A 26,134-nucleotide genomic window follows, 5' to 3' on the forward strand; every position below is an offset into this window, starting at 1 on the left:
ACAATATATATGAGGTTGAAATTAAAATTCAGCAGAAAGAAGCAATTATTCCCAATAAACATTATGAAACAGAGCTAATAGGCAATAGAAAAAACTTAAAATGAAATAAAGTACACACATACAACTTTAAAAAATCACATAACTTTTCTCTATCTAAGAAGGAATGGGAAGCTTGATCTCACAGAACATAGTACTAGTGAAAATCTTAGCACAGAACTCGTAGGGGAAAACTTAAAAGATGCATATATTGCTAGGAAAACAAATGCTATGAATTACCAAATCTGCAATTTTTATAACACTCAAAGAAAAGTGAAGACAAAATGCATGGTCCATGTTACCATCCAGATACATAGGTAACCTAGGAGAAAATTTTCTCCTACATTGTAGCTTATCAGCCAGCAGCCCTACCACGATCAACAGATAGCCAGCCTAAGATGTCTCTCATCTATTTTCTGCGCAGTATATACTATATCTAGCCTAATCATCTGATGAAGGTGGGTCAACTATTGTGAAGTGCTTTAACCATTTTTGCATTCAAGTGCTTTCATTTAATTCTTGAGGCAATCTAGTATGGATCACAAGTTGAAATTGGAAAGAGACCACTATTGGTTGTGTACTTGTTCCCTTATTTCACCTTGGTAGTTATCATGTGTGTCATGTCCCTTCTCAAACACATTTGTAACAGGGTGCTGCTACACAATTTTGCACAATTTTGGCTAAGGAAGAGAATCCATCATTTTCGACTTAGGGACTTTGGAGGCAATTCGACTTAATTTGGTTGCTAGTGGAATGTGGGGGCCACCCACATGGGAATTCGAATTGGCCCATTCGAATAGCTTGGAGGGAAAGTCGAATAGTTGGATGGAGGGGCCTACATGAGGCAAGAGAGGCCCAAGGAGTTATAAGGAGGGATCAGCTGTCATTTTGGGATTCATCCATACATCTTGCAAACAAAATCACTTGACTGTTCACTCTACTGTTTAGTTGAGTCAACCAGCTGTTTAGCCACAAATCTCTCAAGCGATATTGTGCATAGCGTTACTTTAATATATGAAATGATATTTTAATGTCCACGAGACTAAAAATAGTTTATGGGACTATTAGTTCCTTGCTTTTCGTCTTTTGCAATTCAATCATTTTCTTGTTCAAATGGATGATGAGCTGGCCCAACTTTTCAACAATCCCTTCACTAAAAAGACAATAACAAGAAACTGATGCTAGCATATTCCCATAACTTTCTCTGATGTCTTTGAATGCATCACATTCCAAAATGAAATGTTTTTCCGATTCCACTGCCCCAAATGTGCAAAATGTACACACCCGTTCTTCCCAAGATTCTTTAGGCCTTTTCCACCACCCTCTTTCACACCGAAGTTTATGCGAGTTGGTTCTTAACTGAGCAATAAGAACCTTTTCCCTCCATGGAATGCTAGCTCCAATGAACTCTTTTTGTTGTAGATCACACGTAGGGTTGAATTCCTCAATGTAGTACTTCTTCTTTCTACCCAACTCTTTTCCCCATACCTGTTTACGAAACTTCTCCATAACAAAATCCTTTAGCTCCTTGCTATTTGTGGGATAGGCATTGAGGTAGATATTCCATTTTTGCATCCATATGTAGTTTTGTTTCATCCATGTTTTCTTTCTTTCACTCATGCCTTCATTGAAGATAACATTAGGCCATCTACCTACTCCCATTTGCTCAATTCTTTTTAGATATCTTATGAGCTGCACCATAGCAATTGCTTCGATGGGAGTTGCTCCTATTTCACTCAACATTATCTCATAAGATACCGAATTTTTTATTTTGAACTTGCTCATGATCAAGCGTTTTTGGATTTTCTCAATTTGTTTCCATTTTGAGATGGGGGTGCTGCTAGCCCACAATTCACACCCATATAGCATCACTGGACAAACTAGGAGTCCAAAAAGCATTTTAGTCATTTTCCAATCCCATAACTCTGCCTCTCTACATCTGTTTTGAAGAGCATATAATGCTTTCCACCCTCCTAAAATTCTCTTCTTTCTGCAGTCCTCCCAATTAAGTTTGTTGTTGAAATCAATCCTGAGGTACTTGTACTCATTTACTTCTTCAAGAATGTTGCCTTCAAAGAAGAACGTATGTTGGCTCTGCTTCCTTTTATTAGAGAAAATCATTATTTTGGTCTTGCTAGTATTGACTTGCATCCCCACTTCTCTACAAAAATGCTCAAGGGCATATAGGTGCATTTGCAATCCATGGGCCGATTTAGAAATCAATACAAGATCATCCACATATAAAAGAAGATTTATCACAAACTCCCCCAACCGAACACCATCTCCACCTTGCAGATTTATCCACTCTTCTAGTTTATCAATATATAAGCCAAAAAGAGTAGGAGATAGAGGGCAACCTTGCTTGACTCCAATGTCACTTCTAAAGCTTTCTGAAATACCTGCTGAGGTTCTAATTTTGACTTTCACTTCTTCATAAAGTCTATGGACAACGGCTCTATAATGCAAAGGAATTTCAAGTTCTTCCATTCTACGCCACAACTTATCTCTAGGGACTGTGTCAAATGCCTTTTTGAAGTCAACAAAGTAGCAGAATGCTTCTTCTTTGTCCTCCCAAACCTTTTCAACAATGTGTCTCAATGTGATACCATGATCCACTGTAGAATGCTTCGGCCTAAAACCCGCTTGTCCTCTTGCCCTCTTTTCTTTTACTTCTACCCACTTACTGATTCTATTTTCTACCATGCTGTCAAAAAGCTTTGTAAACAAAGGATTGATCATAATGGTTCTATAATTGGAAGGATTATTAATGTCTCCACTTTTAAAAACGGGTATTGTTAGGCTAGTTGTCCAGTTCCTTGGGAATCCTTGCTGAATGATGTTGTTAAATATTTCCATGATGTGCGGTGCAAGAATGTTCATTCCCCATTTTACATACTCTGCTTGAAGCTCAACCAAGTCCTTTTCCTTTCCTGTTTTCAGCTTCTTAATTCCAATCTCCACCTCCTGTAACGTGAAGAGCTTTGTAGTTGTGTTAATCCTAGAGGGAGGCTCTGCCTCTGATTCTTTCTCATAGATTTTCTTTGCATATTCAAATCATTGTTGGGTTGTAATATTATTTTCGATTTGCTTCTTCCTTGGTAGAAGTTCCTGCCAGAAAAGCTTTGAGTTATTCTTGCTTAGATATATTAACTATTCTTGCCTTGTTTGCATGAACTCATCTTTTTCCCTTTTTAGTATCTGCTTATATAACTTTACATTAATCTTCTCCTTGCCTGCCTTTTTCAAGGTTCTCCTTGCCATTTTGCATTCCTCATCAAACCAAGCATTTACGGGAAAACAATTTGATTCTGATTTCCTATTTTTTGCTCTTTTGCACTTTGGAATATATTTTTTAACTCATGACTGTTGAAACTTTTGAAACCAGTTTTCTCCTTCTGAATTAATCTCTCTAACATTGTCTTGAAGATAGTACAATTTTCTTGTGTTAGAAGGATTTTGCCCCTTGATAGTGATTGCCGAGAGCATTGGGTTTTTCTCCCATTCTGTCTTTCTTCTAAACATGATAACTTTATATAAATTGGGTTATGGTCTGATTTTAAGTCCCAAATATGCTCTCCAATCTTAACTTCATCTATCTTTTCTATCAAGCTTTGTGAACACATCACATAGTCAACGACACTTGCCCCATTGTATGTGTTGCAAGTGAAGTTCCCAGATCTTTTCCATCTATCTAGACCATTGCAAATAATTAAGTTGAAAGCCCCACACAGTGTAAGCAACTCCTCTCCAAAATGATTGCTAACTTTGTCATCTTCTGAACACCTCACCTATTGGGGATTCTCCTCTTCAGTGAACCAAATAGGATTGTGATCCTCTCTACAACAAAGAATAGCTAGTTGTCCAGTTCCTTGGGAATCCTTGCTGAATGATGTTGTTAAATATTTCCATGATGTGCAGTGCAAGAGTGTTCATTCCCCATTTTACATACTCTGCTTGAAGCTCAACCAAGTCCTTTTCCTTTCCTGTTTTCAGCTTCTTAATTCCAATCTCCACCTCCTGTAACGTGAAGAGCTTTGTAGTTGTGTTAATCCTAGAGGGAGGCTCTGCCTCTGATTCTTTCTCATAGATTTTCGTTGCATATTCAAATCATTGTTGGGTTGTAATATTATTTTCGATTTGCTTCTTCCTTGGTAGAAGTTCCTGCCAGAAAAGCTTTGAGTTATTCTTGCTTAGATATATTAACTATGCTTGCCTTGTTTGCATGAACTCATCTTTTTTCCTTTTTAGTATCTTCTTATATAACTTTACATTAATCTTCTCCTTGCTTGCCTTTTTCAAGGTTCTCCTTGCCATTTTGCATTCCTCATCAAACCAAGCATTTACGGGAAAACAATTTGATTTTGATTTCCTATTTTTTGCTCTTTTGCACTTTGGATTATATTTGTTAACTCATGACTGTTGAAACTTTTGAAACCAGTTTTCTCCTTCTGAATTAATCTCTCTAACATTGTCTTGAAGATAGTACAATTTTCTTGTGTTAGAAGAATTTTGCCCCTTGATAGTGATTGCCGAGAGCATTGGGTTTTTCTCCCATTCTGTCTTTCTTCTAACCATGATAACTTTATATAAATTGGGTTATGGTCTGATTTTAAGTCCCAAATATGCTCTCCAATCTTAACTTCATCTATCTTTTCTATCAAGCTTTGTGAACACATCACATAGTCAATGACACTTGCCCCATTGTATGTGTTGCAAGTGAAGTTCCCAGACCTTTTCCATCTATCTAGACCATTGCAAATAATTAAGTTGAAAGCCCCACACAGTGTAAGCAATGCCTATCCAAAATGATCGCTAACTTTGTCATCTTCTGAACACCTCACCTATTGGGGATTCTCCTCTTCAGTGAACCAAATAGGATTGTGATCCTCTCTACAACAAAGAATATTGGCTTGATGACTTGATGTTCTAGCATTGAAATCTCCCACTAAAATAACTTCTCCTTGCTAAGAGTACACGACAATACCTTTGATTTAAAGCTGCATACGGATCCTTCTTGTCTAGCCCCTTATTTTTGTAAGTTTTTGAGACTTGAGGGGCAAAATAACATGCTGCAATTCTTATGTGATTCTCATTCTCTGATATTTTGAACCATAAATATTGTTTATTTGCATCTTCTTTAATTAACTGAACGTGACAGCCTTCTTTTTCTTTCAATAAAACTAGTATTCCCCCATACCCTTTGCCATTTTCTGCTACCTTATTCCAAACTGCTAACTTCAAATAACCGTCAAACGCAGGAGTTTTGCAACCATCATGTTCATGATTTTCCGTGAGACAAATTATGTCTCTACCTTCGGCAATAGGCCCTAACCCAGGACCCCTCCTCCAAGGGTAACCTCGACAATTCCAAAAAACTAAACTTAGGTAGACCTGGGTAGGATTTGACTGCTACGCAGTTTGGCACATAAGACTCAAATTTGAGTCTTCACCCCTTTTCATCCATGTTGATCTTGTTGTTTTCCTCCCTATCATCGAATTCTCTACTTTTTCTTTACTGCCAGCTTGCTGCCCTATTTTGCCCGGAGGCCCAAACACTGCAATAATTGCTTTACCATTGTACGACCATGCCCTTTTCCCTTCATTTCTTGCTGCTCTGATTTTCTTCATTTCTTCCCTTCTCTCCTCTTGTTGTTTGCTGGTTAAATCTTCAACTAGGAAGAAGTGTGAGCCTTTCAAGAGTTTCTTCTTGCCCAAGAGTTGGTGTCTATCTTGCACGCTTGCCATGGTGACTTTTATGGGTTGAGGCCTCTCTTCACATATCTTCCCCACCCTCTTTGCTTGGAAAATTTGCCCTTTCTGATGTAGTTTCTCTTTCAGAAAGTCTCTTGTCAAATTGAGAGTACTTTCATTCTTCCCAAAATCGTTTATTCCCCTGATAATAAATTTGTTTCCCTATCCTTTCTTTCTTTGTGTTCTCTTTCCTGTGCTCTACAAGCACTTGCATCTTCTTCTTCCTTTGTCCTTATGTAACCATTAGCGTCTTCATCTCTAACTTTGATTTCTGTTGCACCGTCTTTCCTATTGTTCTTTTTTGCCCTCTCTTTTGGAAGGTCTGTTTGTTGAGATACTTGTGTATCTACCTGAGTTGCTTTAGCAATTATCACATCCTTGTTTGCTACTATTGATTCTTTCATGGTTTTCCACTCTGTCTTCATGATTTGCCATTCTTGTTTTCCTGTCTCTAGAGCCTCTTGTAACATTGTTACTTGTTCTTTTAAAATTCTATTACCTTCCATTAAACACCGATTTGCAACTGTGATCTCTGAAATTTTGCGGCCCTTTTCTTGTTCTTTGGCTTCCAAAATCTCCAGCCTTGTCTTGGCCTTCATCAGTTCTTGGACATAGAGATCCGATGACCAAGTAAGAGGTGTAGATGTGGGACTGTAAATGATTGATTCTTCTTTATTTTTGCTGCTCTTATTTATTTTCTTTCTCTGGAACGGTTTTCTTCTTTGTTCCCATTTAAGGCGAGTAAGCCTACACCTTAAAATGCCCCGATATTGCTTTGCATTTACCCAAATCCACTTTCTTGTTTTCTCTTTTGAAGCAATTTTGACTTGACCCAACTAATTTGTTTCCACAAAACCCTCCTTCTCTCCAGCGTCTATGTCTTGGTCTACCATTTTATGCTTGACAATTGCCCCCTTGTCGAGAACCTTCATAGCCACACTCTCTCTAGTTTCCGTATTCTGAGCAAATTTAACCTTCACAAAGGTACTTTCACCAATGGTTCTTCTGATCTCATATTTTCCTACCTTGTTCATAACCGTCTTCCTCGACCTCATCATACTTCCAATCGACTTGCGCGTCTATATGCCTTTGAATGGAAACATGCATTAATAACATTATTTAAAAAAAAATTAATAACCTTACTTTAAAAATCAATGTTAGCCATTTTTAAATACTTGAATTTTCACTTTTATTTTAAATCAAACTTTATATAATGAGATAAGTAATTTTTTAAAAAAATTACATTTTAGTACGAATGATAAATGTAATTTCTTCATTGAGCCGAGATATAATGTCTATAGTATGCTAGAAATGTGTAACGTAAAGTAGTATAATGTTAACATTTTGACTAGGTCAAAATAAATTAAAATATGGTAGAGATGCGTAACTTAATGTATTGTAAACATTGTAACTTGGTGAAAAGAAAATTAAAATAACAACATAAAAAAATAACCCTATAAAAATTAAATAATAAAAAAAAGGACTCATGGTAATGACCCATGGTTTTAAAAATCCATGGTATTGATTCATGGAATTCCTCCGTAACATAATCTATTTAAGGGGGGATTAAACTAGCCTAGATTCATGCTAGTTTGATGTTATATTTAGATACATAAATTATGGCGTTGAATCCACATAGCCTATAAAGGTAAAACTCCCTGTAAAGATAAGACTTTTTTATGGATGTTAGCACTGGGCATTTGTCTGCAAAGGTGGGGAAATATTAGGGAAAATGTAATTATTACATTTTATCTAATATTTTTTCCTACCTCCATCCACTTTTTACTAAGTTATATTGGATAAAATATAATACTATAATATTACATTTTACCCAATATTGTAATTTTTCTTTATATTTGTAATTTAAAAGTAAACAAACTCAACTATAAAATTAGTAGGAGTGAGGAGAAATATTGAGTAGAATGTAATATTTAGGGTGGGGTGTGACGTGAAATATTAGGTAAAATTTAATAATATTACATTTTAATTAGTATTTCTCCCCACCCCTGGCCACTATTTATTAGGTGGGGATGGTTATAAATATTGGGTAACATATAATATTGTAATATTATATTTTATGTAATATTTCCCCTTGCCCAATTCACTTTTTTCCCCGCTCTACAGTCCACACATGTGTAGATGTAATGTAAGAAATGTAATGTAAGTAAACATTTATAATCAATATATTTGTAATAATTAATATAGATGTGTTCCATCTATAAATTTAATTAATAAGCGGATAAAAACTTAATATTTACAATATGACAAGATTTTTAATCATTAATATTTACCATGGATATTATTAACTTCTAAGTAGGTTTTTCTACAATACCATGGGCCAATACCCACAAGAGAAAGATAGAGAGGGAGAGGAGGGAAGAAAATTATAATACCACGGGCTACTACCATGGCTTATCAATACCATGGGCCATCTAGACTTTTGATTATTATGTTATGGATCTAGGCTTTTAATTATTTTGTTACAATACCATGGTTTATCAATACCACATGCCGAAAACCATAACCTATTTCAAAATCAAAATATTTTATAAATACTTTATTTTAATTTAATTTTATAACATTTTTTAATTAAATCTAAAAGCAAAAAGGTTATAATTACTTTTGAGGTATATCTAAACACTCCATCCTCACGGCTACTAACAATATTCCCATAGAGATTAAATGGAGGTTTTAATAAATTAAACAATGAGAATACTTTTATCTATACATATGTGAAATTTATATAATATAAATAATATTATAAAGAACCAGGATAGATGCATTCCAAGCGAAGTGAGAAAGCAAAGTGATTAAAAATGATATATGAAAGATAGTGCATGATTCTTTTAAGTTTTTTATTATTGTATTTTCTTTAACATGATTGATCCAAAATATAGGTTTAATATGTTACAGCCAATTATGTTTTTTTTTTTTTTTAGATGCTTTCTTAAATACAATACAATGGGATCATATTTAAGAAAGACAATGAGATGGAAGGGGGAATAGAGTGAGGGGGAGAGACATAGAGGTGGGAGAGACAGTGAGAGAGAGGAGGGGGAGACAAGGAGGGAGAGAGATGGATTTGAAGGGGGAAAGAGAGGGAATGAAGAACAAAGACATTGAGAGATAGAGGTGGAGAGAGAGAGGGAATGACAAGGGAGAGATGAAGATGGAATGAGGGAGAGAGGAGATTAGGGAAGAGAGAGAAAAAGAGAGGATAAAGAAGGGGAAGAGAGAAACAAGGAGACATAGATATGGAAGGGGGTAGAGAAGAAGAGAGGGAGGGAGATAGTGATAGAGTTGGAGGGTGGAGTGAGAGTGTGTATGATGGGGGAGAGACGGAGGAGGTGAGAGAGAAGGGGAGAAAGAGAAATTGAGAGAGAGAAGAGAGAGAGAGGGGAGAGAGATGGAGTTCGAAGGGGAAGAGAGACATAAAGAGAGAAGGGTGCAGAGGGGGTGGCAAGGGAGAGATGGAGAGTCAGTGAGGGAGAAAGAAGAGAGAGAGAGAGAGAGAGAAAGAGGGAGGGAGGGTGAGATAGATAGATATGGAGAGAGTGTGTATGTTTTGGGGGTGAGAAGGAGAGACAAGGGGAGATAGAGATATAGATGGGGTGGGGGAGAGGGTAGAAGAGAGAGGCAAAAAGAGGGAGGGGGGAAGAGAGATAGATGGAGAGAGAGAGAGAGAGAGAGAGAAGGGTAAGAGATAGAGAGGGAGAGAAAGAGGGAGAGATAGATATATAGATAGATAGATATGGGGAGAGAGAGCGAGAGCATGACATGTGTTTAGGGGGCTAAGATAGAGCGACAAATAATGAGAGATGGAGGGAGGTATAGATATATATGGCAGGGGGAGAGAGGGAAGAAGAGAAAGATAGAGAAAGGGAGGGTGTTAAGTTATGGTATGTTCTATGCTTATAACAGTTTACACCTTTTTTTTAATTATATTCCACAGATTAGCAATCACATGTACATAAAGTAAAGTACAGATAGAACATTAAACAATCGATAGAAAACAAGCCAAGACAAGAGACACAAGATGTGGCGGCTAGCCAGGGACAAACACCACAATGTGTGGGGAAACCCTTTGTTCAAATCTTCTTTTATCTTCAATAATTCAGCAAAGAAAAATAGTACAATAAATCTGATTTATATCAGCAGTAGCAAACCCTAGATCAGCAGCATCAGCATTAGCGGCTTCATCATCAAACTAGGGCTTACGATATCTCACAAACCAACCGTCGTATCAGCTTGATTCCACCACCAAAAGTTGCGGCTTCCAGAGGAGGTTCAGATGAACCTACAATGCAGTTCAGATGAGGAGATCTTCTAGTCCACGCAAGTCAAACTTTACTTCTGCAGTTTCACCTTCAGTTTTGGCAGCTTTCGGCTTCACATGTGTGAGGGAGAGACCCTTTTCTACGTAGTAGAGAAGAGACTCTTTTCTGTGCAGTAGAGAGAGAGAGAGATGCAATTAGATGAGTGAGTCCAAATGAAGAAAAGTCCTCTTGTATTTATACACAACTGATGATGTTTGAATAGATGCCATTGTTGGGCTTCTGAGCCTACATGAGTTGTAGGTCAGCTTGATAATAATTCCATAATCAAAATAAATTCATATCTCCATAAATACTTATCGGAATCAGATGATATTTATATCAATCCTACACCTCTCGACGAGAGGAATCTAATAAAATATTATCAGCCATGAATAAGATGACCCACATGAAGTTTTGCCCTAGTTGCCAATTTTAACACTCCCTCTCAACTAGGGAGAACTTCATCTGCAATCTATTTATCGATCGTTACTATTCATCCATCAAATGCATTGCCCTGTACAGCGTGACCCTTTCCCTGCTCTGCTCTATTTTGCCTGTTCTGCTTTGTCTTGTTCTGCCCTGTACTGATCTGTACGTCTCTGCTCTGTTATGCGCTGCTCTATTTTGTAATGTTCTGCTCTGCTTTTGTCCGAATTATGAAGAAGAAGAGATGATCGAGGATGTATTATACTGACTCAAAGTCAGTCTCAGAGTATGTACCACTGGTCCCAGACCAGTCTCAACCAACCCGAAGTCAGCGTCATAGTGAGTACAACTTCACTGGTCCTAGACCAATATCATCCTCCACTGACTCAAAGTCAGTCTCAGAGTGCGTACCACTAGTCCCATACCAATCTCAACTGACCCGAAGTCAGCTTCATAGTAGGTACCACTCCTACCACTAGTCCCAGACCAGTATCGCAGTCTCAGAGAGTGTACCACTGGTCCTAGACCAGTCTCAACTGACCTGAAGTCAGCGTCATAGTATGTACCACTGTCACCGGTCCCAGACCAATACTACACTGACACAATGTCAGTCTCAGAGTATGTACCACTGGTCCCAGACCAGTCTCAACCGACCCGAAGTTAGCGTCATAGTATGGTACAACTCCTACCACTAGTCCCAGACCAGTATCATTGATCCCAAATCAATGGGGGTCATCCTAGCGTAGGGAGTACGGTAGATACAACGATGCGTCCATCGGTACTACTATGGTCCCTAACTTCATTTCCCTGCTCATTGATCAGATGAGAGGTACTTCCCATGAGTCCCAGACTGCATGGGTAGGATGCCTCAACAGGAGAACTAATCAATCTTGTCCTCACAGGAGAACACATCAATCTTGCTACAATCGCCATGGAGAACACATTAATCTAGGCAGCCATGGAGAACACATCAATCCAGGCCTCACAGGAGAACACATCAATCCTGCTACAATCGCCATGGATAACACATCAATCTAGGCCTCACAGGAGAACTAATCATCCTGCTACACAGGAGAGCGAATCATCCAGTTCCACAAGGGAGCGAATCATCTTGTCCCACAAGAGAGTGAATCATCTTGTTCTAGTGCGCACCACCAGGGGAGGGTGAGTCACCCTGTGGTCGTATGTTGCTCCAGTAAGAACCACAAGCCCTCAAAGCTCCCAAAGCTCAATGGATGCAACATGCAGGACCCTTGTACAAGGGTTTCTTGACGACTCCAAGTCGTTTGGGAAAATCATAGATTAGATCTTTCCTTGGGGCTTTGACAAGGTGTATCGACCTATACATCATCTTAATGCGATGGAGCCTCCTTCCTCATCGACTTACCATATCCCAGATGATGTCTATCTACTGGAGCAATCGACGAATACGGGATTCCTCAATAATCGAATCCCACCTCTGGTTGTTACAGAGAATCACAGTGGTATGTGTTCAAACAGCTCACTGAAGAGCTTCCCCAACCAGACAGCTTCATACGAGATCATACTCGTAGATATGTATCTAGTCTCGGCGGTGCTTATGGCAACCGACTTCTGCTTCCTGCTCATCCATTATATCGAAGCAGAATCCAAAGAGAAACAGCACTAAAAAGTGCTCCAATGATCCTCCACACTACTTGCCTAATCAACATTCGAATAATCATGCAGTTTCATATTTCCGACAATGTATCTCAATCCATGAGAGATTGTGTCCTGAAGACATCTCAGAAGATTCTTGGCACCAATCTAGTGAGGCTCAACCAAATATGAGCTCAAAATGCTAACTGCAAAACATATGTTCGGACGTAGGTTCACCAAGAACATCAACGCGAATGAGTTTTTGAAACTCATAAGCATTTCCCAAATCTGGTCTGACATCACTACCATATAACTTTTGAAAGTTAAGATCCTTGAGGTAGTCACAGGCTTGCAGTCCATCATACCAAATATTTTCAGAATCTTCACCACATATTTTCCTTGAGATAGGAAAATTTCCCTTGGCTTCTGCCACACTTCAAGTCCTAGGAAATAGTGCAACGGTCCTAGGCCCTTCATTTCAAATTCAGAAGCCAACTCCCTCTTACATTTGTGAATGAGAGGGTCTGCACCTGTTAGAAAGAGGTCATCCACATACAACACCAGTATGAGAGGCTTGTCATCTTCAACCTTAAGGTAAAGTTTAGGATCGGCTTCACTCCTAGTGAATCTCAACTTCATCAAGTAGCTATCGATCCTCTCATACCATGCTCGGGGTGCTTGCTTTAGCCCATAGAGAGCCTTCTTCATCATACATACATAAGATTTTCAATCCTAAATCTCAAATCCTTTGGGTTGCTCCATGTAGACCTCTTCTTTGATCGAGCCGTGCAAGAACGCGGTCTTGACATCCATTTGATGTAGGTTCCATCCTTGTGAAGCCACAAGGGCTATGATCAAGCGGATGGTCGTATATCTGGCAACAGGTGCAAATATCACATCATAGTCTATACCTTCCTTCTGGGAGAAACCACGAGCAACAAAACAAGTCTTATACTATTCCGTGCTTCCATCTGTTGCAGCTTTATCTTGTAAAGCCATTTTGAAGTAACAATTGTCTTGTTCCGGGGTCTGGGAACTACTTCCCAGACATCATTCTCCATAATGGTCATAGCATCCTTCCATACTTGATGCTTGACGGCATCTAAGAATGATGAAGGCTCATTTTGTATGATTGTGCTCATACTGGTCAGGTATCCCTGATACCTGTTGGGTTTCTTACTTTCACGGAAGGTTCCTCGGGGTGCAGCATGTCTTTCAGCATCATCAAGTATCCCCCTAAGCCATGAAGGCCTCTTCCTGGAAGAGGAAGGCTCAGGTGGATAAATAGGATCCATCGGTTCTTCCACATCAGGCATTGTTACATCATCATAGAGATAGCTTCCACAATCGTACGGTGCCACACCATTCTGCTCTGGAGTATGTGGTGTAGTAGTCTCCCTCTTAATGCCAACCTCAGGTATGCCTAAGTGAACCAACTGTAATATATCGGAGGTCTTGCTTAGGCTTGAGGGGAATGGTCCCCTTTTGAGCTTTCCTTCGGCACATCCCGGACATACACCTTCTTTCTCTACTTGGAATTCGAGCATCCCTGTTACCATCTGTCTTACATCAGGTAGAGCTTTGTAATGAAGTAGCCAAACCTCCATTGCCAAAGTTCGGACTGAAGAGATGTGTCATAAGACATGACACCTACCTGGCTTTCATCGACCTAATAACATGAAACCCAAGAGTAAAGGCATCTTTAACATTATTTTTCAATACACGTACCTTGCCAACGTTGAAGGTTACCTTGTAGCCTTTGTCTTCCATTGCCGAGATGGACACCAGGTTCTTTCGTAGGTCAAGTGCATTTAGTACATCCTGGAATTTCTAGCCTTCTTGAATGCTTGTCCTCTTCCTTGATTCCCAGCTCTCCTCTTACCTTTGCTATTGAATTTATCATTCCTTTGATTGCCATCAGAGGGATTTTGATCATCGTCCCAATGTGAGTCCTTTCTATCAGGGCACTCCCTTGCATAGTGACCTACTTTATTGCAAATGTAACATCGTCCTTTTCTTCCACCCTTAGGTCCAGCCTTTCCTTTTGATTTAGTCCCAGAATTATTTCTTTTCTTAGCATGAGAAGAAAAGGCAGCAAGAGGACCTTTAGGCAAGGGCATTTCTTGTTCTTCTACCCTCATTTCTTCTAGAATGCATCTAGCCATTAATTCCTTGAAACCAGGAATTACATGATTGTTTAGAAGAGTAGTCCTGTACCATTTGGATGGTAATCCTCCAAGAGTCGTGAGTGCCATTTCCCTATCAATAATAGTTTCCCCAATAGATAGGAGATCGTTCTTGATCTCGGTGATTCTTAAGAAGTATGCTTGCATACTCTCATCTTTACCCTTCTTGATTTCCCTCAACTTATTTCTAAGAAACAAAACTTGATTTGCATCATTAACTTTAAATAAACTCACCAGTTTATCGTAGATTTCCTTGGAATGTTTAGGTCAGAGATGTAGGCCACCAAGTGCTTGTTGATAGAGTCCCGGATGATCTTCTTCGCTTTAATTTCTTCGTTCTTCCATTTGTTCCTGGCAGCAGGAGGTGCATTTGATGGAAGCTCAACAATATTGCCTGACACATAATCCAACACTCCTTGAGCCTCAAGGGTTAGATCGATAGACATCTTCCATCCGTGATAGTCAGCTTTCTCATGGAGCTTGTCTTCGGCAGGAAAGAGTGTTGAGGACCCCATCGTTCTTTTAGGATAGCCTTGCCAATCTTCTCTTCGGTGATTTCTCTTGCTCTTGCTCGGGCTTTGTCTTCACCTCAGCTCTGATACCATGTTAAGTTATGGTATGTTCTATGCTTATAACAGTTTACCCTTTTTTTTAATTATATTCCACAGATTAGCAATCACATGTACATAAAGTAAAGTGCAGATAGAACATTAAACGATCGACAGAAAACAAGCCAAGACAAGAGACACAAGATGTGGCGATTAGCCAGGGACAAACCCCACAATGTGTGGGGAAACCCTTTGATCAAATCTTCTTTTATCTTCAATAATTCAGCAGAGAGAAATAGTACAATAACTCTGATTTATATCAGCAGTAGCAAACCCTAGATCAGCAGCATCAGCATTAGCGATTTCATCATCAAACTAGGGCAGACGATATCTCACAAACCGACCATCAGATCAGCTTGATTCCACCACCAAAAGTTGCGGCTTCCAGAGGAGGTTTAGATGAACCTACAATGCAGTTCAGATGAGGAGATCTTCTAGTCCACGCAGGTCAAACTTTACTTCTGCAGTTGCAGCGTCAGTTTTGGCAGCTTCCGGCTTCATACTAGGGCAGTCAATATCTTGCAAACCGTCCATCGGATTGACTTGATTCCACCACCAAAAGTTCCGGCTTTCAGAGGAGGTTCAGATGAACCTACAGCGCAGTTCAAATGAGGAGATCTTCTAGTCCATGCAGGTCAATTTTTACTTCTGCAGTTGTAGCTTCAGTTTCAGCAGCGTTCGGCTTCAAACTAGGGCAGTCGATATCTTGCAAACCGTCCATCAGATCGACTTGATTCCACCACCAAAAGTTGCGGCTTTCAGAGGAGGTTCAGATGAACCTACAGCGCAGTTCAGATGAGGAGATCTTCCAGTCCACACAAGTCAATCTTTACTGCTGCAGTTCCAGCTTCAGTTTCAGTAACTTCCGGCTTCACATGTGTGAGGGAGAGACCCTTTTTTGCGCAATAGAGAAGAGACTCTTTTCTGTGCAGTAGAGAGAGAGAGATGTGATGAGATGAGTAAGTCCAAATGAGGAAAAGTCTTCTTGTATTTATACACAACTGATGATGTTTGAATAGATGCGGCTGTTGGGCTTCTGAGCCTACATGAGTTGTAGGTCAGCTTGATAATAATTCCATAATCAAAATAAATTCATATCTCCATAAATACTTATCGGAATTGGATGATCTTTATATCAATCCTACACTTCTCGACGAGAGAAATCTAATAAAAATATTATTAGCCATGAATAAGATGACCCACATGAAGTTTTGCCCTAGTTGCCAATTTTAACAGAGGGAGAGGCAGACAGAGAGAGAAAGGGGAGAGAGGGAGGGGAAGAGAGAGAAGGAGAGGGGGAGGGTGATAGACACATAATGGAAGGTGGAGAGATAGGGAAAAAGAAAGAGACACACATAGACAAATACAGACATCGAAGTTAGATCTAGAAAGTCATGAATATTTTGGATTTTCACTAAAATAAATTTATTGATTTCAATGTAGTTGTTGATTTTTATTCCTATTTGATCACATGCACTATATGCATTGATTTCAGTGTATATGTCGATTTATAATCCTATTTAATACCTTACACTAGATGCATTGATTTCAGTGTCAATGTTGATTTCTACTCCTATTTGATTGCTTGCACAGGATGCATTGGTTTCTGTGTACATATCGATTTCTAATCCTTTTGATTGCTTGCACTAGATGCATTGATTTCAATGTAGATGTCGATTTCTAATCCTATTTAATACCTTAGACTAGATGCATTGATTTCAGCGTAGATGTTGGTTTCTACTCATATTTGATTGCTTGCATTAGATGCATTGGTTTCAATGTAGATATTGATTGTTAATCCTATTTGATTGCTTGCACTAGATGCATTGATTTTAGTATATATGTTGATTTATAATCCTATTTGATTGTTTGCACTAGATGCATTGATTTTAGTGTAGATGTTGATTTCTTATTTGAGGCAACTAGATGTATGATGTACATAAATTTCAAGGTAATTAGATTAATAGTGTGAATTGATTTTAGTGTAAGGACATCTTTGACTCCTCTATCTGTATCTCTATCTCCCATTATCTCTCCTTCTCTATCTCTCTATCTCACCCCCTAAACATAAACACTCTCGCCCCCTTTCCCCTCCCTCTCTCTCTCTTCCCCTTCCTCTCTCTCTCTTCCCCTTCTCTCTTTCTAACATTTCTCTCTCCATATCTATATCTCTTCCTTCTTCCCTGTCTTTGCCTCTCTCCTCCCTCTCTCCCCCCCATATATATCTCTATCTCCCCTTGTCTCTTCTTCTCACCACGAAAACATACCCACTCTCTCTCAGTGTAAGCACATAAAAATTATTCATGATGTGCATTGACTTATGTGTTACAGTGATTCAACCATAAATATAATACTTGAATTTTCATCCTAAATAAAATGTTTGCTTCTTGAAACTATAAACTATTTATAATTGGCTACATTCTTATTATTCCCATTTTCCAACATTCAACATTGTTAATTACTTTGCATTCAAACGCAGTAATAGAAAATAACTACCATTGAAAATTACTCATTAGGGGAATTTTGGGATCTAAAATGGGCCTCCTAAGGAATTTATAAAATAATAGTGGAAATAATAAAATAAGATTTTAGATTATATCATCTAATTTTAGAAGGAAAAAAGAAAAAACTATTTTTTCAACTCGTATTTTCAATTTATCCCCTTATGGGTTTATTCAAATTTCAAGCGTGAACACCCGTTGGATGCATAATTTGATTCCTCATCCAAGAGTACCCATGTTGCATACTGTCTATGGACCTTGATACACGAAAAATGAGAAATACATGAAAAATGTTATTGCAATCACGCTTTTTTCATGTATTTCTCATTTTTCATGTAGTTGGGTTCATCGAAAGTATGCAACATGGGTACTCCTTGCACGAGGAATTAAATTTTGCATCCAACGAGTAATCCATCTTGAAATTTGAGTAAAATCTTAGGGAGATAAGCTGAAAATATAAGTTGAAAATGTAGTTTTATTATTTTATTATTTTTAATCTTTTTACTTTTTTACCCCAAAAATGGTGAATCACCCCCCATGGTTGACATCATCATTTTGAATCCTATTGGTTCTTATAAAGTTTATTTTGGTTGTACATTTTTCTTAGGAAACCCATTTTAGACCTCAAAAGTTCTCTAATGTGGGGTTTAACACTCCATAAGTCACAATTATTGACTTTGGAGAAAACTACTGTTAATATTGGAGAGAAACAAAGACAAGGTATCTTGTTTATTACAGTAGCTCGAGTTAAATATTTGAATGGTCTATGATTCCAACTACTCTTTTCATATGATCGATATGAAAAAATGGAAAAACTAATAGGTGTGACAATAAGAGCAGTAGAAGAAATTAGTTTCATATTGATCGCAATGAAGATTGTTTTTAATTGAATATATTCTTATTATTTACATTTTATATCAATCAAAATTGTTACATTGACACTTTGCACTCAAAAATTTTATGTCATCATTTTTCATCATTCAAGTTACTAACAGTCTCTCTCATCTCAACAAAATGAGGTAACTAAGCAAATTTTAAATTAAATTGACCAAATTAATCTTAGACATATTTACCATATTTAAAATGATCAAAATAATTAGATGTTCAACAAATTTTGTATGACCGCACACAACTGAAATCAGCCTAGATTCATCTTAACACCGGATCTATCAAGCGCCGAGAGGGATCAAATCTCTTGAGGTGCAAACCTTTCCTCAAGTTTTGCACTCAAAAAATAGGTTTACACCTCGAGAGATTTGATCCCTCTCGACGCTTGATAGATCTGTGTTAAGATGGATCTAGGCTGGTTTACTCCAATATTAGAATGTGCTAGAACATAGTGAGCGGATTTAGGTGCTTTACCTTTCTCTTTGTCATTGGTTTTACCTTTGGGTTGATTTCTTTCCTGCTCAATTTTGTCCCAAGGTAACTTGCATGTGGATGCATCATGTGATCCATCTCTATTGCAATGTATGCAATGAAGATCAGAGTTTTCTCCTTGAAAGTGTCTACCCCCTTGTCTCTGAAATTTCTTCTTCCTCTTTCTCTTCGACCACCTCTTCCTCTAGAAGAATCTTGAGCATGATCCTTCTCTCTATGTGCAAGACACACAGCTTCTTCAGAAGACTGAGGAGCTGTCATTTTTTCCAAAATCCTTCTCTCTCAGCAAACTTTTTCACAAGGGAGTCAAAGGTAATCTCTTTGAGGTTTCCATTTGCTTGCAATGACTCGATAATTTGAATAAGTGGGATAAAGTGCCTTGACAAAAGCTATAAGAGGAATGTCTAGTTCAACATTAGTGACTTTGATATCATGCATAATAGATCTTACTTCTGATGCTAAAGCAAGAGGATCATCATTTTCCAATTCCAGACTGAACGATTTAATCATCAATTGGACAACTTCAAGTTCAGAGTGTGAATCATAGAGTTCCTTCAATTTCTGTAAGGCTTTAAAAGCATTTGAAAATGGTGAAATATGACGACTCACCTCTTCATTTACAGATGCTGCAATCAAAGCATAGGATTTGATGTTCTTGTTTTCCCAAATGGTGAATTCCCTTTCTGAGATAGGCTTTGCAGATTCATTATCTCCTTCTCCTGCACAAACTCCTTTCCACAACCCATTGAAAATGAGAGTGTGTTTTATCTTCCTTGACCATTTAAGATAGTTCTCTTTTCCTGAGAGAACTACTCCAACAATAGATATCAATGAATGCATTTTAAATATGTATACTCTGCTGCTAATATAAAAAATTGTACTTTTGGTGGAGAAAAAATGTAGTTCTAGTGTAAAATTTAAAAAAAAATTGCACTCTAATATATAGGACAGAAGTATTATTTTAGGGAGTTGTTACTTGGGGGAGGTTGTATGAGGGGGAGGGTGATGATTGGTGGGGGAGGTTATATTCGGGTGATATAACAATTGTGATACCATTTATGGCATAAAAACCAGGAGCGGATAGGCGTGATGCCAGTGAGGGTATTACGCGGAGTATGGACGGAGGTATTACCATAGGAGGGCGAATACACAGTCACGCCAGGAGTTGAATATGACAGAGGCTATTATATGGCAGACACACTAAAGTGGTATTAGCTATGTGTGAGGAGGTAAGTCGGGAGTATGGAAAACCGATGTTTGTTGCATAGTGCTTCCGCCATAGCACTAGAAGTGTTATACAAGCAGAGTCAGGAGGACGATTATGTATGTAACAGTATTCGGGTTTGGTGGAGCCGTGTGATACTACACTACAATACTGCAACACGAGGATTGTTGAGTGGTATAACCTCGGGAGTCGAATACACAGTCACGTCGGGAGTCGAATACACAGTCATGCCGGGAGTCCAATACACAGTCACGGTCACGCCAATACACAGTCGATTTAATGAATTTTATGAAGAATCATGCATCCCAAAATTCACCAAATGTAGGCCCCAAGAAACACAGCATACAACAACATCAAACGTCTGCTCTTTACAATAAGATTACAGTCTTCAAAAAAATGAGGATTACGCATACCAGATTAGCAGTATTGCAACATTCAATGGAGGTAATAACAATGCATTGTCCTTTCGTACTTAGGCGCACAACATGCCATCTCATTCGAGAGTGATTCTAAAATGAAAGGCGTAATTGAACGCAAGCTGCTCCTTAGTAATTGTTGTTCTTTCTCGAATTCTGAAGACACCACTTGGTTGGGCCTGCGTAGTGGGAGATGTGAACAGTGAGGAGCGGATACAGTATTAACCAACGGGATTGCAGAGGAAACCGAAGTGGAATATGCATTCAATACTAATGCAGGACATAGAATATGGCAGAGGTGTTAGTTCTGCAAAATAGGAAGAACATAGGCAAGAGGGAGTTACAAGGCAGAAAGGAAGCCAAAAATGGGGTTGGCTCTGATACCATGTCAGGCCAGGAGGTAACTCCTCAAATCGAATTGTTTATTCATTAAGATTACTCATGGTCATAGACAGGAGGGAGAGACTCTTGGGCATCACCTCCCGATGTCTCTTCATTTTCCATTATTTACTATCTACATTATTTACAAATGTTCACCCAATCCCAATGATTAGGTGTCAACACGGTGAAAGGGAGATGTTATAAGAAAATCGAAGAGAGGACAGAAGGGGGAGTTCTTTGGGAGTTCTTTGAGGGTTCTTACACAGACAAAGAAGAAAACACGAAGAAATTCATAGACAGAGAGGAAATTTGAGCAGTTGTTCTTGAAGTTTTTGGGCATGGTCGCCAAATTACTTCAAATTTTGAAGTACCTTGGAGCTGGGTACCCAGATTGTGCCCAGTTTGGCAGGGAGGTTTTGGTCTTTTGATAACAGGAGCGAAATTGAGAAGCAACATCTCGGGATCGACTTCAACCATGGAAGTCAAGTATGTATTTGTGTATTAATTTGGTAAATTTTGCCTTAAAATATCGTTGTCTGAATTTTGAGCATCAAATTTTGTTAAATTCGGCTAATTTCCCAAACTAGGGCTCCACAATTTGGTATCAGAGGATTGGTTGAACTATTTCGGACCTTTAGGCTCTCCATATGGTATGGAATAACTGTGAAACTCAACTATAATTTTTGTTTATCATAAAAACAGAGTATCGCAATGGTTATAACCAACAAGGGTATCATTCCATACCTTTTGTACGTATGTTCTCAAACCAGTACATGTATTTCCATACACCCACAACTGTGTCCTCGGACTTTTACCATACTCAAAGCCGTGAACACATCAAACTCATATGTATTGGGCGGAAATCGTGATTTTATCAGAATTGAGAGTAGAATAAATATAGACCAAAACTCATCTTTGAAGGTTACAAATTGACCTAAAATCCTAGCTCCTAATGAGTAGCGACAATTGTATGGTGGTAAATCAATACAGATGGTCCAGCGTTGGACATTTTAAATTAGGAAACCCGAGGACATTGATTAAGTGATGTTAATATGTTAAATCGCTTCATTCGTTTATAAATAATTTTAGAAATATGTAATACCGTGTAGAAATTAATGAATTACACGTTTTTCTAGGTTTGGTATCCAGCTCCAGCAACCTCATCCAAAGGGAATTTGGGATGCAAAGAATGTTTACATTGGGATTACTTTCCTGCGGTTGCAATTACCCAATTCCTGGATTACCTAGAGATTTGACTACCAGACTCACTGTCAAACTTTCTATTCCCACCAACTCATTTTTAATTAACTGTAAACTTTCTATAACCTTTGTTAAATATATATATATATATACAATGTATATTGTGAAATATGTAATACTGTGTAGAAATTAATGAATTACACGTTTTTCTAGGTTTGGTATCCAGCTCCAGCAACCTCATCCAAAGGGAATTTGGGATGCAAAGAATGTTTACATTGGGATTACTTTCCTGCGGTTGCAATTACCCAATTCCTGGATTACCTGGAGATTTGACTACCAGACTCACTGTCAAACTTTCTATTCCCACCAACTCATTTTTAATTAACTGTAAACTTTCTATAACCTTTGTTAAATATATATATATATATATATATATATATACAATGTATATTGTGAAAATTTGGAAGACCCAAATTTCTACAGCAACAACTGATTAAGTTCCTTCTATTTGTTAATTATTAATCAAATTATTTACTGCATCCTACAGCAAATACCGAAACTAATACACTGCAGCCTTCACCAATTAAATTAGATGCTTAAACAAGAAACTGAGCAAGAAAGAAATACACAAGTGACACCATTATTTTTGGACAAATGTCCCCGAAAAAAACCCAATGTGGGAAAATCAGTGCAGCAGCTAAGGCTTTGTATTATTAAGCAGTAGTTTTTTTAATACAATTGGTTGGAAGCCCAACTGGGTATCGGATATAGAGAGAAATTGGACAAAAAGAGTAGTGAGATGATCTCACCCTGTCACTGGAAGAATAGGGACTGATCTGTGCTAGAGGTGAGCCTCTGCACTGCTTCTGCGTAGTACTGCGTCAAGCCTACGCAGTCACTGCAGCTGGGACTACACTCCTTCTGATCCTTTGCTGGCTAGAAACTTCAACTCTGAGGCCTCCCAGTCTCACACCCCGCCTCCGGCACTAGATCCTGATTGTTCCTCAGCAGAATTTCGGTCTCCCTCTGAAGCTCTAAGTTGCCACAGCGTAGCTCTGCATGGCCCAGCATCAGCCTCTTTGGAGGTCTCTTTGCCCTCTTTGCCTTGTACTCTTTGGTTCAGGAAAACTTCCCCCAGAAACTATCCTTGCCCCTCACTGCAAGAAATCTCTTCAATCGATTTTCTAGCAACTGTTGCGCTGCCCTCTCAGAGAAATTCAATCTCTTGATCTCTCATTGATGTTTCTCAAAATGCCCATCAAGCCTCCTCTTATAATCTTCTTGTTGAGAACCAACAACCCAAATTAGATTCTAATCAATGGCTCAGATCATTTTGGCTTGATCCTCAACTTATTTTAGAAGTTTCACCTACAGTTTGATTAATACCCTTTAATTATTTTAATTTCCTAAGTTTAGACTTAGGCACCCATTAAAAATAATTAATTATTTTAATAAAACTGTCTTCGATTTGAATTTCCCAAAACGATTTTTGGGTATTGTAGGATACATGTGTCCAAGCTTCCCTGCAAATTTTTAGGCTTAGAGCACATCCTATGCTACTAGAAAACAACACTCCCTCTTAGCAAGGAATGTGCTCTAGTAATGCAACCTGTTGAAACATCACCCTTCTCTGTAACATCTCCCTCTGCATTGTTGATGTCTGACATTGCTGCCCACCACCTACTGCGCAAATGTTGCATCTGTACTGTCACTGACCCTGCCACTACCAACACTGCATCTGTACAACAACCCTCATAAGTTATGCATATGTGCTACTACTGGCACTCCCACTGCCAATACTGCATCTGCACTGCAACCTTCTCCAACTGTTGTTGCTACTGCATCAGCGACGGAAAGCATCTAAAATTACTGAACAGGTGTTCAACATGATGCATCTGTTGCTGGAGTTCTGATTGTTGCTAGTCTCTGCGTTGACCCTCTAAAGCCTCTGCGCCATTGCTGACTCTTCAATGTGCCAACTGCACTGTTGCCAATTATGCTTTGCACTGCTCAGTCTCTGGCGCTCCTAGCAACTGCAACTGTCACTCTGGCACTCCCATGCACCAATTAACACTGGTACATCCTGCTACTTCTGATTTGGGCTCCCGTAGCAAGGTATTGATCCAACAGGTGGACTCCTCAAGGATCCTACCCATCTGCAGTTATTTCGAACTACAGTACTAGATCACCCCACCTCTCCCCTGGAGGTATCTAGGCAACCATGGCAAACTCCTCGATCTTTGCAGATGCAGCCTTCGGATCATGCTTCTTGTCCTTGTCCTTCTTCTTGAGGGGACACTACGTAGCGTAGTGACCAAATTCACCACACTGGAAGCACTTGATCTTCAAGACATCTTTCTTCTTCTTCCGCTACTCCTGCTGCCTCTTAGATGCAAGGGTTGCATTCTCTTCCTCCTCCTTGGGCTTCGTTCCATTGCTGCTGCTGGTATCAAGTTTGCACTTGACCAAATTTCTCCTCATCTCTTCCTGTCGAAGAGTGGCCCACATCCCTTCCCAATCTGACAATCTTTCTCTGCCCAGGATGCTCTGGAAAAATACTTACCATTCCTCCTAGATTGAATTCAAGGCCAGCCTCACCATCTCGCTAGGTTGAGGTGTTGACCCCACAGCTGCAAACGAGTCTCAGATTTCCTGAAGCTTTGCTAGGAACAGATCAATGTGTTCTCCCTTCTGCGCCTGCGTGGATCTCATCTTCTGCTTCAAGTACATCTTTCGCTGCTCAGAAGATCCTTCGTATAATGTGGCCAATGCCTCCCACATCTGTTGGGCAGTATCTTTGCCGGCGATGTGACACACTACATGATCTCTCACTCCATCGAGGATCAATCGTTTGGCCTTTTCCATCTCAGCCTTGAACTTCTTGAGCGGATCTAGATCCGCGAGTACAACTACCACACTATCGACATAGGTTTTGCGATTGTGATCATCCAGAAGGCATGATATCCTTGCCTTCTAGATCACATAGTTGGATGCACCCTCCAACCGATCTTGATCTCGCAACCCATTAGCTGCCATCTTTGCCAACGAAATGTCGAACTGCCTCCTCTCTCCTCTGCGTTGTTGTTGGGCTGGTCTACGCACTCCCTGCTAGAGTTGGTAAATCTACTACTCCCTGCTACTGCTCAGCAAATGAGAATTTAGACTTCTTGGCTGGAAGTCCTCTGAGGAAGAATTCCCTCAACAGTGTCTCTCTCCTTCCTTCTGATGTTTTTCTGCCCTAGCTACTGCTGCAGAAAACTGTGTCTCACCATAACCCTCCTCTTCGCTAAAGCTTTTGTGCTACTCCCTCTAACACTAGCAAACTTTGATCTAGAAGTCTTACCTCTCTGTCGACTCACTCAGAGAGAGACCTTCCTCAAAAATTTTGCCCTCCTAGCCTGGGCTGCGCAATCCGTCTGGGGATTTGATTTGTTGCCTATGCAGCACTTCGACCCTCCTCCTCCTCAGCATTGGGCTCTTCCGGCTCTGCTCTCTTGTTTTACCCATAGCTCCGATACCATGTGAAAATTTGGAAGACCCAAATTTCTACTACAACAACTGATAAGTTCCTTCTATTCGTTAATTATTGAACAAATTATTTATTGCATCCTATAGCAAATACCGAAACTAATACACTGCAACCTTCACCAATTAAATTAAATGTGGAAACAATAAATTGCGAAAGAAAGAAATATACAACACAAGTGACACTGTTATTTTTGGACAAATGTCCTCGGAAAAAACCCAATGTGGGAAAATTGGTGCAGCAGCTGAGGGTTTGTATTATTAAGTAGTAGTTTTCTTAATACAATTCGTTGGAAGCCCAACTAGCTATCCGATACAAAGAGAAACTGGACAAAAAGAGTAGTGAGATGATCTCACCCTGTTACTGGAAGAAACAACACTGATCTATGCTAGAGGTGAGCCTCTGTGTAGTCTCTACACAGTACTGTGTCAAGCCTACACAGTCACTACGTCACTGCAGCTGGGACTGCGCTGCACCTCCTTTTGATCCTCTGCTAGCTGGAAACTTCAACTCTCAGGCCTCCCAGTCTCACACCCTGGCTCCGGCACTAGATCCTGACTGTTCC

General features: G+C 39.2%; 1 protein-coding gene across 3 annotated transcripts in view; it reads right to left on the reverse strand.

The window, feature by feature from the left end:
* The window catches only part of LOC149239504 (casein kinase II subunit alpha-2-like), a 350,158-nt gene that overhangs the window by 105,911 nt on the left and 218,113 nt on the right, over positions 1-26,134 (reverse strand). The window lies entirely within an intron of this gene.

The sequence above is a fragment of the Pinus tabuliformis genome, chromosome 8 (genome assembly GCF_031772625.1).
Source record: "Pinus tabuliformis cultivar Carrire ecotype Pingquan chromosome 8, CPIR1, whole genome shotgun sequence".
Taxonomy (NCBI): Eukaryota; Viridiplantae; Streptophyta; class Pinopsida; order Pinales; family Pinaceae; genus Pinus; species Pinus tabuliformis.